Below are 23,930 nucleotides of genomic sequence, written 5' to 3' on the forward strand. Positions count from 1 at the left end.
TAAAAAAGAAACAGCAGGTGGGGTAACCACAGAATTAAAACTCCCGACAGGCTTTAAGTAATAAAGTCGTAAATATAAAAGCGTTCAAAATACCTCATTTTCTTTTTCGAATAACATCCTCAACAACTTACAATGCATTTTTGTTATCAGCAGAGGGCACTGTTTTTATAGCCTCACAGATACCTCTCAAGCTCTGGATTCTTTGGAGAGCACACAACTTGTATTACATAACATAGGTAGGTTTGTCATACTGCAATATCCAGAGATTCTGAGAAACTGACTATCCAAAGAAACAGTAGAATTTTGTTCAGTTGCAGAAAACTAGAGTTTATATAATTCAATTATATTGAATATATTTGATTGGTTGTTCAAGTTCAGGCATTTCCCCCACTTCTCAGAGCATCTATTAAGAAGAAAATGGGGTATAACAATACTTGTCAAGCATCTCCATCAAACTTTGGACATTTTAACAATCATCTTTCTGTTCATATGAATTTACCTAAGCCAGGTGTTTACTTTAAATTGGAATTCAAGCTTCTGTATTTTGGGGGTTCTTAGAAGTAATTCAAGTTCACACACTCTTTCTTCTTGTAATTTAAACTCATTCAGTTTGATTTATCCTTAGACTTATGTAGATTAGGTGTAACTGAAGTCAATGGAGTTACATGAGTTTAAAACCCATGTTACTGAGAAGAGATTCAGATCCATTTTTTCCCCCAGGTAGATTCATTAAAAACAAACAAACAAACAAAGAAAAGAGTGCCACTGTTTTTATAATTGAAGGTAAGCCTGTGCTATGTATTAATGACTGCGGAACAACCACAAAGTCAGGCTAACAGAAACCTAGTCCTCCAGGTATTGTATATACTCTCTATTAATTCATTACCATTTTCTTTCCTGTCACTCTGCCTGTTTCTCCCATCATCTACAAGGCATAGTCAGTGTGTGTTGCATGTTTCTCTCTGAGCCCAATCTACAGAGGATATGGGTCTGTTATATATAGAAAATGAAAAATGATAAATAGCTAGATAACTAGATAGATGGATGCAATTGAAAATAAAAAAAAAACTTTGTTGGGGCTGATTTTTTTTCAGCTTTGAGAAAAACTATAACACTTGAAGAATAATTTAGATGAAAATGTCTTTGCTTTCATCAAATTTTTATCATCGAGAATAAATAAATAAAAAATACAAATTAAAAAAAATCCTGACCAAAAATCTTCTTATTACAATTGGTTAAAAATATGACAATCAACATTTAATTCTGTTTGTTATTATAATATTTTTTGTATTATAGTCATGCCTAAGGGTTTCCATCAGGTATCAGGTCTCCAATGTTTTGAGCCCTGTATGGTCAGGAAATGAAACAAAATTCTTGCTCCAAAAAACTTCCAATCTAAGTTTATGACAAAATGTAACAGATGGATAGAACAGATGAAGGGGACAGAACAGAGAAGACAAGGTAACAGTGAAATGAATACGTTTTTCAAAATAAGTGATAAGAGCAGCTGATGATTTGCCTAACTATGGTAATCCGGCAGATGTTTGTAGATATCTGGGAAGAAGTGAGTTTTAAGGTCAGATTTGAAAAAGGATAATATTTTTACTAATATTTAGTAATATTTTTCAGGGAGTTTTTCCTGTGCATAAGGAGGTGTCAAGGAGAGAGAGCACCAATTAATTTGAGAAAGAAGCAGACCAGTGGGCCATAAAGACTATGAATGGCGTTGGAGCAAAGATAGCAGTCAATCTCCCAATAGGATAACAAAACAGCTAGGTAGGGTCTAGCCAAGTCACGAAGGGCCATGAGTGCAAAGAGGAGAAACTTGTGAAAAGGGAAAAGAATGCAGTGTAGTCACTGCTCGCCACATTCAGTGACTGCTGGTCAGGTTTCATGTGATTATCATGCATCTTCTCCCCTGCAGAACAACAAAGGGGAAGATTTAGTCCAAAATGATCACCTAGGAACTCCTCCTATGATCCTCTCTTAAACCTTGAAGTCTTTACACTATTTTCTTACTTAAAGTCTCTATTTTGTTTATAACCTTTGATGGAATTTTTTGTTCATCAGACGCTGAATGGCTGTGTCATAAACAGATAGTAAAGGGTTAACAAGTCCAGCAAACCTGGCTAACACCTGATCAGAGGACCAATCAGGAGACGAGATACTTTCAAATCTCAGTGGAGGGAAGTCTTTGTTTTGTGCTGCTTTTTTTGTTCTCTGTTCTCTCATGGATCTAAGAGGACCAGACAGGTATACAGACTTTCCAATCTTCTGTTCAATTTAGTAAGTATCAGTTAGAAAGGAGGTTTAGTCTTTTTTTTGTTTGTTTTTCTTTATTTGCAAATGTGTATTTTGCTGGAAGGATTGTTTCTCTGTTGCAACTTGTATTTGTGCTGGGAAGAGGATTCTCCCTGGTGTCTATAAGCTGAAAGACCCTGTAACATTTTCCATCTCAATTTTACAGAGACAATTTTTACTTTTTCTTTCTTTTATTAAAAGCTTTTCTTTTAAAAAACCTGATTGATTTTTTTCTCCTTGTTAAGGCTCAAGGGAATTGAGTCTAAACTCATCAGGGAGTGGTGGGGGGAAAGGAGGGCTGGAAGGTGAATCTCCCTTTGTTTTAGATTCACGGAGCTTGATAGCCCAGGGAGGGAAAGCCTGGGAGAGGACACGGTGGGGGAAGGGTTTATTTTCCCTTGTGTTAATATTCAAGGAATTTGGATCTTGTTTCACCAGTGAGTTGGTGAAGCCTCTCCAGACAACCCAGGGAGGGAAAATCTAATTGGGTAAGGGGGGGGAATAGTCAGTTCCTCCTTGTTTTAAGATCCAGGGGGTCTGGGTCTTGGGGTCCCCTGGGAAGGTTTTGGGGGGACCAGAGTGTACCAGGTACTGCAAGTCCTGGTTGGTGGCAGCGCTACAAGATCTAAGCTAGTAATTAAGCTTAGAGGAATTCATGCTGGTACCCCATCTTTTGGATGCTAAGGTTCAGAGTGGGGGTGCATACCATGACATGTATTACCAGGAACATGTCAAATCATGGTCATTGGGTTCATTTCTGAGCTATATATATCAAGATTTTGGAAATCACTGAGGCTTGACTTTAAATAAAGAAAATAAAGTATTAATTATTATTATTAATATTCTCAGTGCATTGTTACTGTGAATACTTCCATGAGATCACCTGGGATTTTTGTCATTAGAATGCTCTACAATAGATATGTTTTTCTGTAGATATGTAGTTAGTTAGTTAATGGATAATGTGCCAATAGATGGCACTCAGGAAGATGCAGTATTGCTCATATGTTCTCTAGGAACAATAAAAATTGTTCGGTCATGAAAATGGCTTCCAATGTACAGTTCCTTACATCAGCTCATAAGCACACAACCTATAACAGCGAGGTATGAACTAAGGGTCTAGCCTTACAAACACTTAGATATGTGCATCACTTTTCTCATGTGATTAGTCCCATTGAAGTAATTACCAATACATTAGGCCCTGATTCTGCAAACATTTGAAGTCAATGGAACTATTCACGGTAGTAAAGTCATGTTCAGGACAAAGTACAGAATCTGGCCCTAGTGCATTAATGATGTGTCTGAATGGGAAGGCAAATGTGTAGGACTTTGGAGGAGAAAGTAGAACACACTTTGTCTCCAGGGGTGAGATGGAACTCACAGATCTCTGAAAAAGCAGAGTCTTATGGTTTGTCATTGGTGCAGCCATGCAATAGATTATCTGCCAAGAGCAGCAAAGAATGGAATGCCACTCAATTTTTTCATTTCATTTATTTTTAAAGCACTGAAATATAATGCCTGAAAGATGTGAAAGGTGCTGGATGAAGACAGGAGTAAATCTAAGCCAACGTCCAACTAGGAAAGTTTATTTCAATTTGAAAAATTCTATATAAAGTTCTAATGAGTTTTGGTGGTGAGGACAGGAGCGAGGTGGACACACTCTGAATTTTTCTGACACTGATTTGCAAAGGTCTTTGATTAAGAAGGGATACAATGGCAATAGATGGAAAAGAGTCTGATTCTGCTTTCACTTACACCAGCATATCTCTATTGACTTCAGCAGAGTTATTCTGATTCATGTCAGAGTAATGGAGTTTAAAAATATCAATAGATAGAGTCATATATAGTTAGAATAAAGAAAGCTGTTGCTAGTTATAACAAAAGCAATGTTTTATTTGCACTAGATCACCTGAGTTCCTGCCCAGTGCCTGGAACTTACAGTCCATTATTACTCTAGGTACTCTGGATCTTGAAATGCCTGCAATACCCACAAAGGGAACAAAAGTATCAAGGATAGCATTTCTGAACAACTTTGGCTATCTGACCGTTTGTTGATCTGCCACAACCTTAACGTTTGTTTGGTTTTGTTTTTTTTTTAAACTAGGGGTTTGTTTTGTGTAAAATTGACAAAATATGTATTTGTATTATTACAGTTCTCCAAGAGATAAAAATTAGACTCTCTGATCTCTCTGGAACATAGTAAGCATTTCTCAACATTACTTAACTATATTTCTATCTGATAAACGGTGCTCTGGATGCTCTCTGCTTACTGACAGATATGTACATCCAGGTGCTATGCTGGCTGTCAGCCGGAGCTAATATTCTTCAAGAAGAACAGACATATACAGAGAATTATGAGGAAATTTGCACTTTAAAAACTGAAGACACAAATGACAGAGTTCAAACTGCTCCCTGATTTATCCTGTGTGCAAAATGTCATGACAATAAGGCTTGATTTATTGTGTGTTGTGCTTCTTCAGTGAAAAAAAGAGAGCAGATGGAGAACAAGAGTTCTTCTTGATATGTATTTCACCATAAATTGGGCACTATTGAAATGAGGTTTTTGCATGTGACGTGAGAATAAGGTTTAAAGAAGAAAAATGCTCCGCAAAACAAACAGCATTTCAGCACTTGCTATCGTCAAGGTAATACTCTATAATTCAGTCAAGGTCAGCACTCTGTTCCCTAGCTTAGCTAGATCAGCACTGCAACTTACAGTCAACTAGATAAGAAAAAAGTGCCTTTGACCCCTGAGATCAGTAGATGGCATTTAGCAAGCAGCAAGGCATTCTCTGTGTATCACATTACAACTGCTGCACAGAGTCCTCCGTACCCTGCAGCTGAATAGTCAAGTCTATTAATATATTTTACCTTTATGAATATACAAACAGGATGGCAGGAAAGAGTATTTTAATCAGATCCGAATGCATATGAGAGGACAACGTGCAATTAGCTGGATTATGCAATTAAGCTTTAACTAACATTTCAGCAGAAATCAACTTAGGGAGCAGGGGAACTCTTCTAAACAATTGCCAGGAAGCACATCAGCACTCAGATTGTCATGTAAATATTACATTTTATTAGACAGACACTGCTGTCTAATAAGGGTTATAAAAATACTGGAACCCCAGACTTAATTATTTTTAGATCTTCATGACCCATGGTTGTATACCAAGAGGGGCCTTCATAAGCTTTATTGCACTCCATAGGGTGTTAAGGTGCTCTTTGCTCCTCAAATGGGATGCATTTGCAATTATTTTTCCTAAAGGCTCAGGTAGTTTTGTTTGATTTTTTTTAACTCTCCCCATATAACTGTTCAACTCAGAAGTGTGTTTAGCAGAAACTACAGGCTCTTATTTCCCAAGCAATTCCATTTGAGGAATAGCTATGGAGGGAGCATAGAAGAAGCTATTTGCAGTACTACCCCTGTCACCATCACTATGACCTCCCTCACCCCTACCTCCTGCCTGAGTGAGAGTCTCCACATGCAGCGTATGATAGGTATGAGAATAGATTGCTAGTGGATATGCCCTAAAGTGAGCTCTGTGCATGAAGAGGAACACCAAAGATGGGGGGAAATAATGAGAAAGATTATAAAGCCTGTCCAGGAATGACAGGTAAAAGGAACAAGAGATCTAGTCAGCTCAGCTGTGGATCCCATGACTTTCAGGGCTGGTCTACACTAGGGGGGAAATCAATCTAAGATACGCAACTTCATTTATGTGAATAGTGTAGCTGAAGTCGAAATATCTTAGATCGAGTCACCTACCGTCCTCACAGCGTAGGATCGACGTCCGCGGCTCCCCCTGTCGACTCCACTACCACCGTCTAGATGAGATGCAATATATCAGTCCCTGAGAAATTGATTACTACCCGCCGATACGGCTGGTAGTGAAGACGTAGCCTTAGAGTAATTACCACCAGCCATTACTAGTAGCGAGGCATTCACAAATGGAAATCTAAGGAGGGTCTTGTTCCAGTTGTAAAGATCAATGAATGGAAACTAATCTAAACACAGTGAAATAGGAAATACAGAGTGCTTGATCCTGGTCTCTTTACACCACTTAAACAATGATAGGGGAATTATTTTTAAATATGGAGATATACCTATCTCCTAGAACTGGAAGGGACCTTGAAAAGTCACTGAGTCCAGTCCCCTGCCTTCACAGCAGGACTAAATACCATCCCTGACAGATTTTTGCCCCAGATCCCTCAAGGATTGAACTCACAAATCTGGGTTTAACAGGCCCATATTTAAACCACTGAGCTATCCCTCCCCTTATATGCTGCAATCTGTGCCTGGAGATGGCATAGCCACTGGTGCATGGGATAAGCTTAAGGAGGGAGGAGGAATGGTCAGATGTCAATATTCACTGTTGAGCTCTGGCTATGTAATAGGTCCTTGGGGCTATTACTTTTTATTTCAGTGGGACTATTTGTTGTGAAATATGAGTCATGGTATTAGCATAAGTAAAGGGGTCAGAATCTGGCTTCAAAGTAGGAAATAGTTTTACCCGTGTCTACCATTATTTGGAATGTTCCAGTTGATCATAAAACTAAAGATATGAGCAATCATCATCCCTGGAAGAAGAAAGAGACTGATTCTTCTGCAGTATGATTCATTGAAAACAAAAGAAAAAAGAACATTAATCTTGTCTAATAAAGAGGAAAAATTTCCATTAGCTGATGTCCTACTCTATCCTATGTCTGCACTGTTAGTGGGAAAGAAATGTAATACCTTCTTGGGTCTTGCTAACATCTCACTGGTTTGCAGGCTGCATATTTACCCAAAGTGTTTGGCTCAATGTGTCAGTCTACATTGCAAGTACTAAAACACTCTTTTCCTGGTATGTTGCATTGTTAAATAATAAACATTGGTGCATAAAATAAAAGACTTTTCAGGGGTATAGTTCTAGCATATTTAAGTTGAATTACCTTTTGTTTCTTGCCACTTTTCAGAGTAGCCTCAATATTCCAATGCTATATATGAGTAGAAATTCTTTGTTTCTCACTCCAGTTATGTCTTGAAACATTTCTAGCTCCTTTTAAAGCTCTGTATGGTTGATACTACCCATTAAAATCTATGTTTATAAAACTGGCCCTTTTGCTACAGAAAAATGGCAGTTTTTACCTTGAGGTGATAACAGCCCTAAAGATAGGGGTCCATGAAAGGATATTCAAATAATGCATAAACATTTTAATATGTGAAGCAAAGAGGAAAGTTGTTTTTATCTTAACAGAAGAAGAGTGGAAACACCAGCTATTCACAATTAATTCTATACAAATGGAAATCTGAAATAAACCAAAGAGATTTAGAGGGATAAAATGGAGGCCTGCAGATTCAGGAAAAAAGACACTGATGGATAAGTGTTATTGAACCAGAAAGAAATGTGGCCATAGGTAGCAAGGCAAAGGATGGTATTAAGTATGATAATTTAAAATAGAATGACATACTGAGCAACGTACCCTCTGTTCTTTCTCTATTGTTACTAATTCAGGGTCAATCTTAGTAATTAAAGAGATCTCTAGTACCTAAGCTTGATTTGTATGTATTCACTAATTATTAGTATGACTCACAATAGAAAGGCACATATGTTACCAAGTCTGCTGAACTAAACCTTGCAGATGCTCGCAAATATGACAGGCTGATTTCAGTGCTGTCTGGTTCTGATAATTGCTTATCCCTTGCTAATACTTACAGTAAGGTTATTTAAAATCCCATTTGTTCCTCTTACCACATAAAAATATGTCTGGTACATTTCAAAAATTTTCAAGCACATAATGGATTTCTGTTTGATTACTCATCATTTTGTTATTGGTAAGTTATGTTTATATATTTTTCTGTCTGCAATTTAAGACCTTGCTTGCTCAGTCAAAAGAGCAGGGCATTGTGTTAAAATGTCAGTATATCTTTCTTAAATTTTTTTCAGGAAGCTTGTATTTTTCCCTTCTTAGCATGACCATTGAGGTTTATGAGAGTCTGGTTCATGAGAGAGCTCTAGGCCTTATAAAAGCCTGGTTCATAGGTCAACACCATGAATGCAAGGAACATAATAAATAAGGAAAGAACTGCAAGCATGTGAATTTAGAGAGAAATGTGAAGTAAATGGGACTGTGAGAGAGTTGGTCTAATCAGAAACTGGCACAACTATTTAACGTCCAAAATACAGAGAGTGTACAAAGGGCAGATTTCAATAGAAAGGAAATGGTGTTTGTGAATATACTGGAGGGGGAGGAGCTGATGGCAGAAGAAAGAAATGGCGTACCCAGACTGACTACAGCAGCATAGCCAATTTGTACTAAAGTAGAAGATACACAATTGGAAATATTACAGCACAGCTCCATTTCAGGATGAAGTTAGACCTGGAAATTTTTAGACTGGTCATGGGGAGGGCATTAGAACATAGTCAAGGAGGATTTGAATTTCTTTCATACTGACTGGAATAAAAATTACACAATGTCATAGAAAGGATACAGTTTTCCTGAGGTTTTATTGTACCATTTTCACTGCCACTTTCTGCTTAGTTCTAAGAAATGCATGGGAATGACAAACAGAGCACAATCTGACAAAAGTTATCAAGTTTCTAAAGTTGTGTTCAAAGGGTAATAAGGCTAAACTATTTGCTTTTTTCCTAAAAACAGTAGTGAAGAAATGTATGAGGGTGAAAAGAACTTTACTGAAATAAATTATTGTCCAGAGAGCATTTACATTTCACTCTAGTTATTTCTCAGTGGTGAAACAGCAGAGCAAACCAGTATATCTCAGTAAGCTGAAGCACAGAATTTCTATAGCAATAAACAAAAAAAGAAGGTTCACAATGTATGAAGTAACTTAGAAGGAGTGAGAGGAATGGATGGCTTATAACTAGAGCTGTATAAAACCCTTTCAAGATAGGTTCAAAACAGGCTTGCAAATTGTTTATATCACAACCCTTTTGCAGGCCATGTAAATAGAACATGTTTGAGTTCAAATAATGAACTCAATTTTCCAATAAGACTTGAATTGTAGGTGTGCATGTACATTTGGATGGACTTGCATGGGGTTCATATGCAGTGGTTAAAACAGATCCAGGCAGGATGTGAGTGCTCACTGCTTTTAGTAGATGTCATTGTACTGAGCCAACATTGTATTATTTGACAATGAGACAGTAACAGGGTCGACACCCACCTCTTGCGAGCACCCACCTCTGGTTGGGTGTGTCCATAATCTTTAAACCGGTCCCAGTCCTCCTACTGGGCCATGCCCCCAGCGCTTCCTCCCTGGAGGCAATGTTTTTGCCCTCTGAGTCTGTTTTGGCCTCAGTCTTCAGTTGGGCTTCTTGAAAGTTCAGTTCCCTTCTGGGGGTTTCCTGATGTTCAGTTCTAGGCCCATCCCCAGTGGCCTATGTGGGAGACCCAGGCCTGCCCTCTACTCTGAGCCCGAGCCTTCACTGATGTCTTAACCTTAGCTCAGGGCCAGTAGCCATGCAGGAGCTCTTCTTTGCTCCTCCGTCCCTATTAGTACTTGGCTGTCCATTGTGGCTGGTTGAAGGAACTGCAGCACACCATCCACTCTCCTCGAGCTCTAGTGAGGAACTACACTGTCTGTCTCTGTAGCTCCTTTTTATAGGGGCCTTTTTGGCCCTGATTAGCTGCTTCCCTTGCAGCCACTCTAGCCCGCTTGGAAGACCTCTCCATCGCTCCTTACCTGGGACAAGTGTGGCAGGTCCCTAAGGGCTCCATCAGGGGGCCTAGTCTACCATGTCACAGAGACCCAATAAAGGGAAGAGAAATGGAGGCTACTCCACAGTGTAGTGTCAGGAAGTTTTTCCTCAGATACCAAGCATTCCTTTTTTAATTTCATCCTATTAGTAGTTATACCTGAGGTACTATCCTCAACAATTCCTCTCCCTCCTTGGTTTTTCATCTGTTATGTCCTTTATTTGTTGTCTCTTAGTCAAGCTACACATATTTAGTTTTTAATAAGATTTCTTATTAAGTGAGTGAATCCCTCTAGCCCCAGGCTCAGTATTGTTACACTATTTTGTTCATACAGTCTTTCCCAGTAAGCATGAAAGTGGCAACCTCACTATGATAACAGAAGTCCAAACAGAGACAAAATATTCACAGCCACCTTTGAGAAAATGTTTGCCAACATACATAAAACACTGTTATGTGGCTATTGGTTGAACTAGAGGCAAGGCTGATTTTGAATACTCCTGTAGTCAGATGTTTCACACAGTGGTAGTTATAACCGAATGTGAAGATAAGTGAATAAAAGACCCTGCAATGGGTACACAGATATTTTATTAAATTAAATGATCTGGCTAAACATATAATTACAAAATATTTGTTATTGTTTTAATAGCTCTGGAATGGGAATGGGAATAGTACATGTCTTACTAAATGCAAGTGACATATCTTCCAGTTTCTCTGTACAAACTTGTGTATCCATTCTGTCCTTCTCTCTCACAACATTCAGAGGCTGAAACCAGATATTACCTGCACCTCCTACAGCAACAATACACCAGGTGGAGTATCTTCATTGCTCCATTGAACCAAAGTGGTTCTTTGCTCTAGCTGTACCAATAGGAACTATGCTTTGCTTATTCAGCTGGATGTCAGATTTTGTGCATCCTACAAGTATAACATACAAACCAGCAAATGCAGAAAGTATAAATTTTGATAACATTTTGGAATGCAGAAGGGTTCTTAAGCATGATATTATGATCACTGCTACTGTGTCCCTTCTTTTAAATAAAAAGTTTTACCATCAATTTATTTTAGACTGTAGTTGATTTTGGGGGATGGGAGAGCAGGGGAACAAGGAGTGAGGAGGCAAAGATTTTTGTAAAATGATTTGTTTTCAAGCTGTGTGAAAATAAAGACACGTGGCCCAATTGATAGGCAAATCGAAAGGAAGAGGAAGAAAAAACAAAACAAGAAACCCATACCCCTTCTGGGCTGAAACCAGTGCCAGGAAGTATGAAGTCCAATAAGAAAAAAGAAACCATCAGCTGGATATTGATTTAATCCTTTTTTAATGTGGTTCTTTTCCTGGCTAGCACTTACTTTGTCTTACTTGATTTTTGGTGTCGCTATTAACTGGTTTTGATCAGCTTTCACTCTTCTTTAGGCACTGAGGGTTTTCCACACAACAAAGGCTTCAAAAGATTTTTTCCCTTCAAACAAAAATCAATGACAGCAAACCCATGTCTTCTGAACAACCCCAAAATAACCAGTTAGTCTGCATGCCCAATGGAGGAGAAAGTTAATTTGGGTAACAGATTTTAATGTCAGTCCTCAAAAGTCCCATTATTAGCAGCAGCCAGTAAAATGATTGTTTTAAAACCTACACAAAGACCTTGGCCTAGAATGTCCACACAGAGCCACACTTGGAGATATTTTCATGAACAGAGCTCCTGAAGCCTGCAGGGAAAAGGAGGACACCTGCTTTAATACCATCCACTTCTGTCCCCAGACCTATGCAGAGCCAGCACTCTGTACGGTTTGGGATCAGTGCACAGGGATGGGTAGGGAGAACTTGTGTCTTCCATGTGCATTGTCCCTTCATCCTATGGAGAGCCTGCTGAAAAGGTAATACAATCTCAGTCTGTCTTCAATGCCCCTTCTGAGCTGGAAAATCCTTTCAAAGAAAGTTTTTTTCAGGCAATAGCCAGCAGGGAAAGCTCAGGCAGCTCTGCTGTTGTGGAGAATATATGCAGCAGAGAGCTGGAGGGGAACAAAGTGGCAAGCGAGGACATTGGATATCTTGGATATCTATTGTTTCAGGACTGAAGCCCCTGCTTATTCAACATGGGGACACAGTAGGGAGTGGCCCCCATGATGGAACTATCAAAAGCCTGCAAGGTTTCCTTTAAAGAGCTTTCTTATACCCAAAGTCCTATTGCCTGATTTTATCTATTAGAAGGAAAGCTCTAGCTGCTTGTCTTAAAGTGGGGAGGATTTGAATAGGATTTATAGATGACTTTCTAGTCACTTCAGACACATTTAACCCCAGGCCTAACAAATTTTTTAGGTCAAAAAATAACAAGATTTTCCTAGATGTTTAATTAGCCACTTGAGGGGACTCAGACGTTACAATGAAGAGAAACATGTTGACATTGTCAGTACCAGAGTCATTCATTAATTATGATACATTAAAAATGTATATAAGGGCAACAAAGTTAAAAGAAAATGCATTCAGCACTTCACAGCAAGCCCTCCATACAGGAGAAGTGTTATGAAAATCAGCTTTCACATACAAAGAGCCACACTCTGCTCTCGCTTACACACAGACTAGTCTAAAGAAAGGGATAAAGTTGCACTGGTTTGAGTGTGCAGGATTTGGCTCTGTGTGTTTTGATGTCTTGAAAGGAAGAGAAAAAAGAAAGCAACAATAATGTATCGCAACAGCACCTTGCGACCCCAGCTAAGGCTGAAGCTAAAGGTGGTTGGAAATTTCCTGACGGTACACTTTTCCATTGGAAAATGGCAATTTGACAGAATCAAAACATTCTACAGGAACTTGTCGATTCCAGCAAAAACTTCTGATGAAAGCCAGACAATCCCGGTTTCCTGCCAGCCTGGGCTCCCTTAGTGTCCCTGCTCTCCAAGCAGACAGCTCCCTGGGGAGTCAGGCAGTCTGAAAAGAGACCTGCTTTGGGAGCTGGTTCCCTGATAGCCCAAGCAACTGCTTCCCAGGCCTGTCCATTCCGCAGAACCCCAGCTTCCCGGGGAACAGGCAGCCTCAGGAGGCAGTTGTCTGAGGAATCGGGCAACTGGGAGTAAGCTGAAAAAGTCCATTTTAGTTCTCCTGAAATGGAATTTTTCAGATTTTTATTTTTAAACTTTTCATTCTGGTTCAGGACAATTCTGCCGCACTCCCTCCAAAATCAAAATTTTCCACAGGAGGAAAGAACCATTTGCCAGCCATCTTTACTTGGGGATTCATTGTGTTTGGTGCTGTACGTTACTCCTGGGGGAATTCTGTGCTACTGTGCAATGCAGAATTTGACAGAAATTACCATTGTGTGTGCAGAATTTCCTTTTCCCATAGAAATGGGCTGCAGTGCTGCTGGTCATCACTAGGGTCCACTGGACCTGGCAGAGCCCAGCTTGCACATAGACGCCACTGCCTTGGGGAGGGAGTGGGAGCTAGAGGGTTCCTGGAAGCTGCAGTTCCCAGAATGCCCCAAGGGAAGGAGACAGCATCAGGCTATTTCTCCCTTTGGATCTCTGGGCTGGGGGAGAGGGGCATGCCTGGGCTTGCGGAGGGTGGGAGGGGAGAAGGGATGCAGGTATCTGGGTCAGGAATGTCCCATGACTGGGCTTGGGGGGAGAAGGGGGTTTAGATGTATTGGCTGGGGGAGTGGGGGCAATGTGGCTGGGCTCTGGAGGGAGGGGTAGTGGGTGTCTGGTCCCTAGGCTGGGCTTGGGGGAGATGGGGCAGAGAAACTGGGTTGTCATAGGGACTTCTTTAACTCTTTTGTCCTGGGGGAATTTTAGCATGTGTATGTATTGTTACAAACATACTTGCTGACACGTATTTTGAAATAAATTACCAAACTAATTGAAACTGATGTGATTATGTAGTGTTATTTTGACAAATAAAATTCAGAATTTTGCAGAATTTTAAAATATTGTGTGCAGAATTTTAATTTTTTTTTTTGCAAAATGCCCCCAGCAGTATGTACGTACATATAGTAAGAAAGTGTCCTTGTCACACAGAGTGTGCAATCGAAATAGACAAAGAGAGTATTAGTGTCCTCATCTACAGATGAGAAACACAGAGACAGCATGAGTACGAGACTAGACTTCCTGATGACTTCATTCTATGGCAGAATCAGAAGTTGAACCTGCATCTCCTGAGGCTAAATGTAGTGTCTTAACCCCAAGACCATCTTTCTTCCTACCTCAGCCTAAATTCTATATGACTATAGAACTAATATATCCTATCAACATATATTATTGCATCTGTCGTTAATGCAAGTTAGGTCTGAATTAAAATGGATTAAAGTTGCCATATTTGAAAATGAGCAGCAATTGTGCGAGATTTCTCATGAACTGCAGTGTTGTATACCATAGTGTTCCCCTGTCCCACCCCTTCTCTCTTTCTAGCCTGGTTAAAAACATTATTGGGATATTTTGTTTGTGTTTTGTCTTACATTTAAAAAGATCTGTTAAGTGGGGAAATGTATTTATCCACATTATACTGAAATGCTTTCATAAATAAAAAAATGTTTTTCATGAAAACTGAACCTTAACAGGGGCAAAACTCACTGTCTTCAATAGCAAAGGCAGTTAATATCTCCCTCAGGCTGCAGAGAGCCTTTGATTAATAGGGACCAAGAATTTTCAGGTGTTAAATTAGTCTTAAAAGTAAATACATCCCACTCTGTGAATTGAAACTAACAAAGGAATATTAATTTGTGTTTTATAAAAGGGCTGCAGAGTTGAAAATGTTTATTTCGTAATTCCTATTATCTCTGCAGGCATGCGGAATTTTACAAAAATCTGACATAATTGGCTATATTTCACTGCCTTTAAGAATTAAATAAAAAAGATCAAGGAAATTTCATCAATCTGGTGTTTTTCTCTGTAGGAAGCACACCTAATGTACTGTGTTAAAATATATTAAGGTGAGAGGGACACCTTTACCTATCATGAGTCATTTCTCTAGCACACACCCATGCTTGGAGTCCTCCACTTTTAGCACATATATCTGGGGGAAAAAATACAAGCAAATTCTTCCCACGTAGAACCAATTTATAACCCAACCTAGCACCATCACAAAACAGAAGAGAATAATTTCAGAGGCTACAGACTCCTGGAGAATAATATTTCTTGTTTATTCCTCTTCCTCATACTCATAAAAATCTGAATTGTAAGGAAGTGGTTTACAGTCACCTTGTACTGATAATTTGTTCAGCACCAGAAAGCTAACACATCATTGTGTCTTCCCCATGGGGGTTTTTGATAGTTCAACTATTTCTGGGAGCACTTTGAAATTAACTCATACATTTTGAATCCTAAAGTGCCATCTCAGTCACCTTTCCTATGCTAGTGGAGTGCTCTTTAAAGAACCCTAACATAGACACTGTATGAAGTTGCAGTGATGCTAACTATAGCCCATATTGTCCCTTCTAGTTCCACATTCAAACAGGTTTCTCCCGTATAGACCTCAACCACCTCTGCACCACTATACCACTTCCCCATCTATATGGTCTAGGAGATATGAAGGAGTAGACTGATGGGTAGAGACTGGAGTGGGACTCAATGGGATGTAAGGATATATTTTACCCATGGGTTGGGAGAGAGCAAATCCCAGGAAGAAACAGGTGGAGAAGAAAATGATATGTCTTTAATCTGATTCTTGCAGGGGACAGAACTTCTCAACACAGATGTGGAAATGGCCGAGATAGAATCAAAGAGGAAGTAACTTGTGATGGAGACCAGGGAATCTGATGGTGGAGGAGTAGATGTAGGAAAGCATCGGGGAACAGGGTTTTACTAAGTAAAAAGGATTTGCATTTATGGGCATGGCTTGAATTACAGGTTAGGATTAAGATTTGGGGGAAAGCAAAACATCGCTCTCTCCTCATCCCTCAAGGTTGGTCATTTCATATTAGTGCTGAGATAAAAAGGGCAATAGAAAGGTCATATAGAAACAGAAATGAAAGCAAGACAGAATTGGGCTAGACTTCAGAATATATGATTATTATTTTAGGCACCAAGCCTGTGCTAAAAATAATGTTATGGCTACAAAGTTAAGTTAGGAAAATCAGAATTAAGATGAGCCATGTAACCTTAATTCAACCCTGGTGGCATCACATTATAACAGAGTCTTTAATTACATGATCACATACAGTTTTTCAGATCAATCAATCAGCCTGTGGCAGACATCCAACATAGAAAATATCAGACCAAATGGTTAAACTTTGCAAAGCTTTAAGCAACGGAAAACAGGGTCTTACAACAGAAAGCGTCAGGCAAGCTTAACTCTAACTTTACCTATACTATTGAAGACCCCAGTGTACAGTGAGTCCAAAATACAACACCTCAAGTGCTTTGCATCTTGCTTAGGTGTTCATTCTGGATTAACATCTTGCACCACTCTGCATTGAATGGACTAGCTGCCACTTGGGAATCCATCAAGGGAAAATCAAAAAGTATTCATTAAATGCAAAATGCTAAACTAATGCAAAGTTAAAGCTGGCACATGCATTTAAAGAAATCAGAACATGGTTTCTAAAGCAATACTTTGGAGTTCAGTGGAGCTACTCTGAATTTACAACCGTTTAAATGAAAGAATATGGCTGAGAATGATGAATAATTTAAATGCACTGTCCAAGGATACTTTTACATATCTAGCTTTTAAAAAATCTGAATAGAAAATATGGCCATGAAAGAAATTGCGTAGAACAAATTTATTTAACAATCTAATTATCTTCACCATTCCTCCTCCAAATGGCATGGGTTTATTTTTCTGTATTTATTTAAATACCCTACAGCTTTCTCTAGAATTTACAGAGAAAACCTTGGACGCTATGTGTTTGGAAATTTGCACATTAAAATTCGATCCTTTCCGATTTATATTTGCTTTTATTTAAATGGTCAATCTATATCGGGGTAGGCAACCTATGGCATGCATGCCGAAGGCGGCATGGGAGCTGATTTTCAGTGGCACTCACACTGCCTGGGTACTGGCCACCGGTCTGGGGGATTCTGCATTTTAATTTAATTTTAAATGAAGCTTCTTAAACATTTAAAAAACCTTATTTACTTTACATACAACAATAGTTTAGTTATATATTATAGACTTATAGAAAGAGACCTTCTAAAAATGTTAAAATGTATTACTGGCACATGAAACCTTAAATTAGAGTGAATAAATGAAGACTCAGAACACCACTTCCGAAAGGTTGCTGACTCCTGATCTATTATAGATAATTTATCCTCCTCTTATGCATTTGCTATATCAAGGAGTATACAACGTGTGTTTATCTGAACGCAGGAGTCATTTTTCCTTTTTTAAGTCAGGGCCGCCCGGGGGGGGCAAGTGGGGCAATTTGCCCTAGGCCCCCACGAGAGTTTTTCGGGGCCCCTGGAGCAGGATCCTTCACTTGCTCCAGGGGCCCCAGAAAACTCTTGCAGGGCCCGGCCCCCCCAGAGCTTCTTCCATTCCGGATCTTCAGCAGCAATTCAGCAGCGGGGAGTCCTTCCGCTCTAGGACCCACCGCCAAAGTGCCGGGTCTTCAGCGGCAGTTTGGCAGCGTGGTCTCCCTGCTGCCGAAGACCCCAGGCCCCCTGAATCCTCTGGGTGTCCCTGTATTAAGTGTAAGATGTAAGATATAAAAATAATTGTGAATTTTGGCTTGAATAATATCCCTTGAGATTTACTCAGTGATGTTAATAGCAAGCAGAATCATCAGACAAGCTAAATTTGTTCAATTCTACACAAACACAGTATGATATGGATCAGAAGGGATCCACCATGGAATTCTTACTGTCTACTATTACTTAGTATGTTACTTAATATGTGTAATTCTACTGACTCGAATACAGTTACTTCTGGTTTATACTGGGGTAACTCAGAATCAGGTCCAATCTAAACAAATATATTTGTCTCAGCCCTTCCCAAATTCTGGAACAGTAGCATCAGTGCACCCCGATGATGAATGTGTTACAGCCACTTGACTCTCGGTCACTCTCCTCAGAATCATATATCCACCTAGCCCCGCTGTGTACACTACTTGTGGCTTCTTAGCCATGCACCTGATGGTTTTCCCCCCACTGCTTTTTTTAACAGAGCCTTTGTTTTTAAACTTCAAACCAGCCATTTTAGCACTCTGTGCTTTATGTAAACACCACAATTGATATTCACCAAAGTGAAGCTTCTAAGAGTAATGGGGTTTTAAAAAGAAAAGAAAATTAAGATACAAAACAAATTGAGAGGATCCATGATTGCATAAAGCCTAATGGATGATTTGAGACAACAGGAATGTGACAACAGGACACTGGAATTATTCACCCTATCATTCAGACTAGGTTTCATTTTACTTCTTTAAAGCTGTACTATACCTCTACCTTGATATCATTCTGTCCTCGGGAGCCAAAATATCTTACCACGTTATAGGTGAAACACGTTATATCGAACTTGCTTTGATCCACCGGAGCGCCCCGCTCCCCCCTCCCCCGGAGCACTGCTTTACTGCGTTATATTCGAATTTGTGTTATACTAGGTCGCGTTATATCGGGATAGAGGTATACCAGTATTTTTAAACACTATACTATGTAGCTAAGGCATTTGATTAGGTAATTAGCATTATGTAATTTGTCAGGGCTTTTTAAAATCTGTATTGCTGCATGTACCTGATAGAAAAGAACATTTCTGTTGTATTGGCTAATTATGGGATCAGGCAGGATTTCTGATACCCGTGTAAGAATCCAACAGACTAGAATTTAATTAGAAGTAGAGACTTATCTAATAGTGTCTTTCTGAAGGCACTGCAAACTTTTTTAAACTTGCAGGTTTTAGCAGTTGATTTTTTTTTTAAATGGCTAAACTCCACTGAAACTGCTCTTCACAAGGCTGCTAATGGGCAAATCTCAGCTCCTCTCCTCCATCTTCAACCTTTTTTTCCTTGCCTTTGACGCCACTGATCATACACCTTCCCCACTTTGTTTTCCCTGAAGTATTGATCCTCCAACCCATCTAGTCATTCGGTCAGTCTCCCTTGCATTCGTTCCTCTTCCACCAGTGTGCTGCAGAGTACTGTCTGCGGCCTTTTCCTCTTGCCCCTGTATTCCTTCTCTCTAGATGATCTTAGCCACACACACAGCTTCTACAAATATCTCTGCCTATGTCAGTCTAGGATCAAGCAATGAGAAGTTTGCACACAACGTCACATTAACTTATGCGAGCGTTCCTCTCTGATGTTAATTTGTTCTACACAATTTGGACATTAGCGGGACACATTGAAATGTTTACAGATGGAGCCAAGAGCTAGCTACTGGAACGACTAATGCGAGGGATGTGTGAAACTTCCTCTGTTTTCACTTTTCATGGGAATTTGGTATGCATGAGGCATATGCAGTACATCTTTATTGCTGTTGGCATACTGATATAACACTGCTATTTTATACTGACAACACAGCACTTTGGTAATCCGGAATCCAGAGAGTTTGCATGCATTCAGGTCAGGATTGTAAATCCTGTCTCTCAGGAGTTTCAAGCTGAGCTGCTGACATTTCAGGATCATTTTTTCCTTACACAAAGCTGCAATTTATAGAGGGTTTAAGTCCTAAACCCAGCAAACACACCTTGGTAAATGCTAGTCTGTCATTCATTTAATTCATACATACTCAATGAAATATATAAATCTTTGCTAAACACACAAAGATAATAGCAAAATAAATTATAATAATAATTACAGCAAAGATCAGAGGCTCTTTTTACATACCCATAAACAGGTAGTAGGTTGGGAAAATCACAGATGAAATAGAATAATATATTCCATTATTGTTCTTTTATAGTAACACCACAATTCTTCAGCTCTCGAGTCACTGTGTAGGTCAAAAACAATTCCTTAGAAGGACATATTCCCTCCTGAGTGCTAAACCAATGCTTTAAAAGCCTTGCTCCTCCAAAATGCTGCGAGGTGTTACAGCTTTCCAAAGTGCTAACTCAGCATTGCATTGGAAAGTGGCTGTGTGCCAGCTGGATAGCATATATTTCAACAATGAACAAGGCCTGTATTCTTTGTAGTATGTTAGACCTAAATTATTTACCCAAGACCCCTATGTTTTGTAGCAATGCCTTCCATGACTTCTCACCCATCCTTTGCCCAGCACAGTCCAGACAGGACACTACCCCTGTTATTTATTTAGATAGTAAATTTGATTAAGTTTACCCTTTCCCAAATTTTATAACATTGTGCCCTAAACATGGTGTAGTGATGTATCCACGCAATACCTTGCCTTTATCATGTATCTGATCACCTCACCTAAACTTTGCCCACTAATCCATCTCCAACAGGGATCCCATTAAGATTACAAATCTCATATTCAAACCCTAACCTACAGACATGCAAAAGAGCTGAAACATAGGCCCCTTCTCACAAGTGTGTCTGCACATGGCACTGGAATTCTACTGCAATCTATTTAGATTTCAATACCATCCTCATCACTACAGCATCTGAACACCTTCTGGTAGAGTATTAAGTGATGGGATTAACATCTGTCACATGTGGTTCATTCTCTCTCTCACCCTCTCCCTACAGGGAGAATTGTGTAAGCTCTGTCCCCATTGGAAGCAAGAGGAGAGAGGGAACAGTGTGCAGATGCCACTGATCTACAAGCCTTTGCAACTTGTTTTGGGGCATAAGCATAGATCCTCTAGCTCCCCCCTCAGCCTGCACCTAACAGACTCATCCACACCGGATCCTGAGAAGTGTTGGGGAGGTAGAGGAATCCTGTCTGCTGTGACTGAACCCTTTCCACGTTCCCATGATGTTTCAGTGGTGCATAAAACCTTAGGCAGGTCCAACACTTGTATGAATTTCCCCCTGAGCACATAGGCTCATCTGACTATAGTAATGAACAAATAAAGCCAGAAATAATAGTAAAGAGAACATGAAACAAAGCTGGACAAGTCCATTCTTGTTCATATCAACATTCTATTTTTCAGTTTGCTCCAGTGTGGAAGCCCCTTTATAAAAGTTTACCACTCTCATATATACGGTACCTAACAGGCTGGAAATACAGCCCTAGGAAGCTTGCACAGTATTATAAACAGAAGGACCTCAGATCTGAAATTGCGATGGAGAGCAATTTCACTATTTTACCATCCTAATTTCTGGGTATGCAGTAATGTGAGGCACTATATTGAGCAAAGCTGATAATTGGTTTTTTAGAGACATATGTTACCTTCTCAAAATAAGTTGAAGAGAACATGAGGAGTAAATAGAGTCTATCATTCAAAAATCCCTTCTTTCCAGAATATTGCAAAGGGAATCCACTGGGGAAATATAAATAAAACTAAAAAAAAAACCCTAACCCCAGTTCACAGGCATGAACAGTCAAGCCAGTGGCAGTAAATGGTTAAAGAAATCTCTCTCATTTCTTAATAGGCATGTGAAAAGTAATGAAATATTTTACCTACTTTCCAATTAAATGTCATGCCCCTCACAGGTATTTAAAATAAATTGAAAGGACAAAAAGTGGTGGAATAATTTTGAGCAGAACTGTCAATTAGTGTTCCCCACAGAAAGTTGGTCTCTTTAGAACATCTCTGAAAGCATTCCTCTGAATATCTACCTCTTTGTTATTGTACCTTTGTGTTAAATACATTTTTTCCTCTCTTCTGTGTGGGTGAAAGTTAAAAAAGATCAATATGGCATCAAAGTCAGAATACAACTGATAGCAAAACCACAAATTATCTTCACTGTCATCACGAGTGCATTTCTGTAATACTGTGGGAGTTTTGATTGTAGTGTTGGTTATTTTTTTATGGTGGAATTATTAGAACTGAAGTTAGAATTCTGGAAAGGCTACCAGAAATTTGCTCTTTTAATTTAAATCAAGCCAGCAGCACAATTGTCCTTGCACTGCTCCTGCTAGTGTGCCTTGATGTATTCCAGAGAGATACGCACTCGTCTAGGGGACAGTGAGGGTACTGCAGTTTCTATGCAAATCTTTGGCCTCTTCTCTAAGACTTGCAATAAGGATGACAGTTGAGATACTCATAACTACTCACTAGGAGGTGGACTAAGATCTCAAGCTCACTCCATGTAGGCTGCCAAACAGCTATCAGATGGTAAGTGTAAGGCTAGGCATCACATTGTAAGCTTGGGAGTGGACTATATTAATAAGTGTGTTAAGTCCAGTGTAAAATAGCCTAGGAAGATTCTGTTTGGGCTGAGTGCGTGGGCACTCAGTAGAATTGCTCTGTCTTATATCCCACCAGCATGTCTCCTGAGTGCTTACTAAGCAATGAAATTAGTCATTACCGTTACCACGTAGGTCAGGGGAGGCAAACTAGGGCCCATGAGCCGCACCACTGCTGGGTCCGGGGCACCACACAGTTTGGCCCCGCTCCAGCACTCCGGCAGGGCGCTGGGTCAGGGCCACACCAGGCAGCTTGGCCATGCTCCAGTGCTCTGGGGTGCTGGGCAGGGCTGCACCATGTGGCTTTCAAAAGCTGCAGCCTGGCCCCGCTCTGGCTCCTGCACACTCCAATGGGAGCTGCAGGGGCAATGCCTGCACATGGGGCAGTGCGCAGAGCCGCCTGTGCCATGCCACTGCTTTCGGGAGCCACTTGAGGTAAGCGCTGCTCGGACCCTGCAGCCCCTGAGCCTGTCCCCATGCCCCAACCCTCTGCCTCAGCCCTGATCCCTCTCCCACTTTCCAAACCCCTCGATCCCAGCCCAGAGCACCCTCCTGCACCCCAAACCTCTCATCCCAAGCCCCACCTGTCATAAACAGATTGTTAAGGGTTAATGTCTCTTGTACCTGTAAAGGGTTACAAGCAGGGAACTGGACACCTGACCAGAAGATCAATCAGAAGACAAGATACTTTTAAATTGGAGTGGAGGGAAGCTTTTGTGTGTGTTCTTTGTCCGTTGCGTGTTCTTCTCTCGGAGGGTCTGAGAGAGACCAGACATTGCTACAGGCTCTCTAAGTTTCTTTTCAAATAGTAAGTAAAAACAGGCAGTTTAGGCTTTTTGATTGTTTTACTCTATTTTCAATTGTGGATCTGGCTGGTTAACTTTTATATGTGTAGTTGCTGGGAATATTTTGATTTGTAGTCGTACTGGGGGGAAAGTCTCTTTCTGGTGTCTGTAAGCTATAGGACCCTGTAGTTACAGAGATAATTCTTTACTTTTTCCTTTCTTTTATTAAAAGATTTCTTTTTAGAGAACCTGATTGATTTTTTTTGTTTCCCCTGTTTTATTTCAGGGGATTGGGATAACTCACCAGGACAGGTGGGGGAGACGGGAGGTGGGGGAGAGATAGAATCTCTCTCTGTTTTCCTTGAATTTGTTTGCCACTTTGTGGAAGGGAAGGGAGATGCTTCTCTGTATGGTGATTTAGAGGTTGGATCAGTATCTCTCAGGATAGCCCAGGGAGGGAAATTCTGAGAGGGGGAAAGGTGGGGGGAATGGTTTATTTCTCCTTGTTTTAAGAACCCAAGGGATCTGGGTTCTTGGGGTCCCCAGGGAAGGTTGGGGAGGTCAGAGTGCCCCAAAATACTATATTTTTGGGTGGTGGCAGTGCTATCAGATCTAAGCTGGTAATTAAGCTTAGAGGATTCAGGTGCTAGTATCTCATTTTCTGAACTCTAAGGGTCAGATCTGAGAGGGAATGCTATGACACCACCCCAGAGCCCGCACCTGCAGACAGAGCCTGCACCCCTTCCTGCACCCCTGCCCCAGCCCTAATCCCCCTCCTGCCCTCCAAGCCCCTTGGTCCCAGCCCAGAACATCCTCCTCCACACTAAACTCCTCAGCCCCACCCCAGAGCCCACACCCCCTCCTGAACCCCCACCCAAATTTTGTGAGCATTCATGGCCCGCCATACAATTTCTATTCCACGATGTGGCCCTTGGGCCAAAAAGTTTTTCCACCTCTGATGTAGGCAGTATAAGAACC

General features: G+C 40.3%; 1 long non-coding RNA gene across 1 annotated transcript in view; it reads right to left on the reverse strand.

Annotated features, from left to right (window-relative positions):
• LOC115655259 overlaps window positions 1–19,931 on the reverse strand; it is a 386,865-nt gene extending 366,934 nt beyond the window's left edge. Inside the window, exon 1 of the long non-coding RNA XR_004001352.1 lies at window positions 19,743–19,931. This is a non-coding gene — a long non-coding RNA (uncharacterized LOC115655259). The remainder of the gene's footprint in view (window positions 1–19,742) is intronic.
• Between the last annotated feature and the right edge of the window lie 3,999 nt (window positions 19,932–23,930).

The sequence above is a fragment of the Gopherus evgoodei genome, chromosome 7 (genome assembly GCF_007399415.2).
Source record: "Gopherus evgoodei ecotype Sinaloan lineage chromosome 7, rGopEvg1_v1.p, whole genome shotgun sequence".
Classification (NCBI taxonomy): domain Eukaryota; kingdom Metazoa; phylum Chordata; order Testudines; family Testudinidae; genus Gopherus; species Gopherus evgoodei.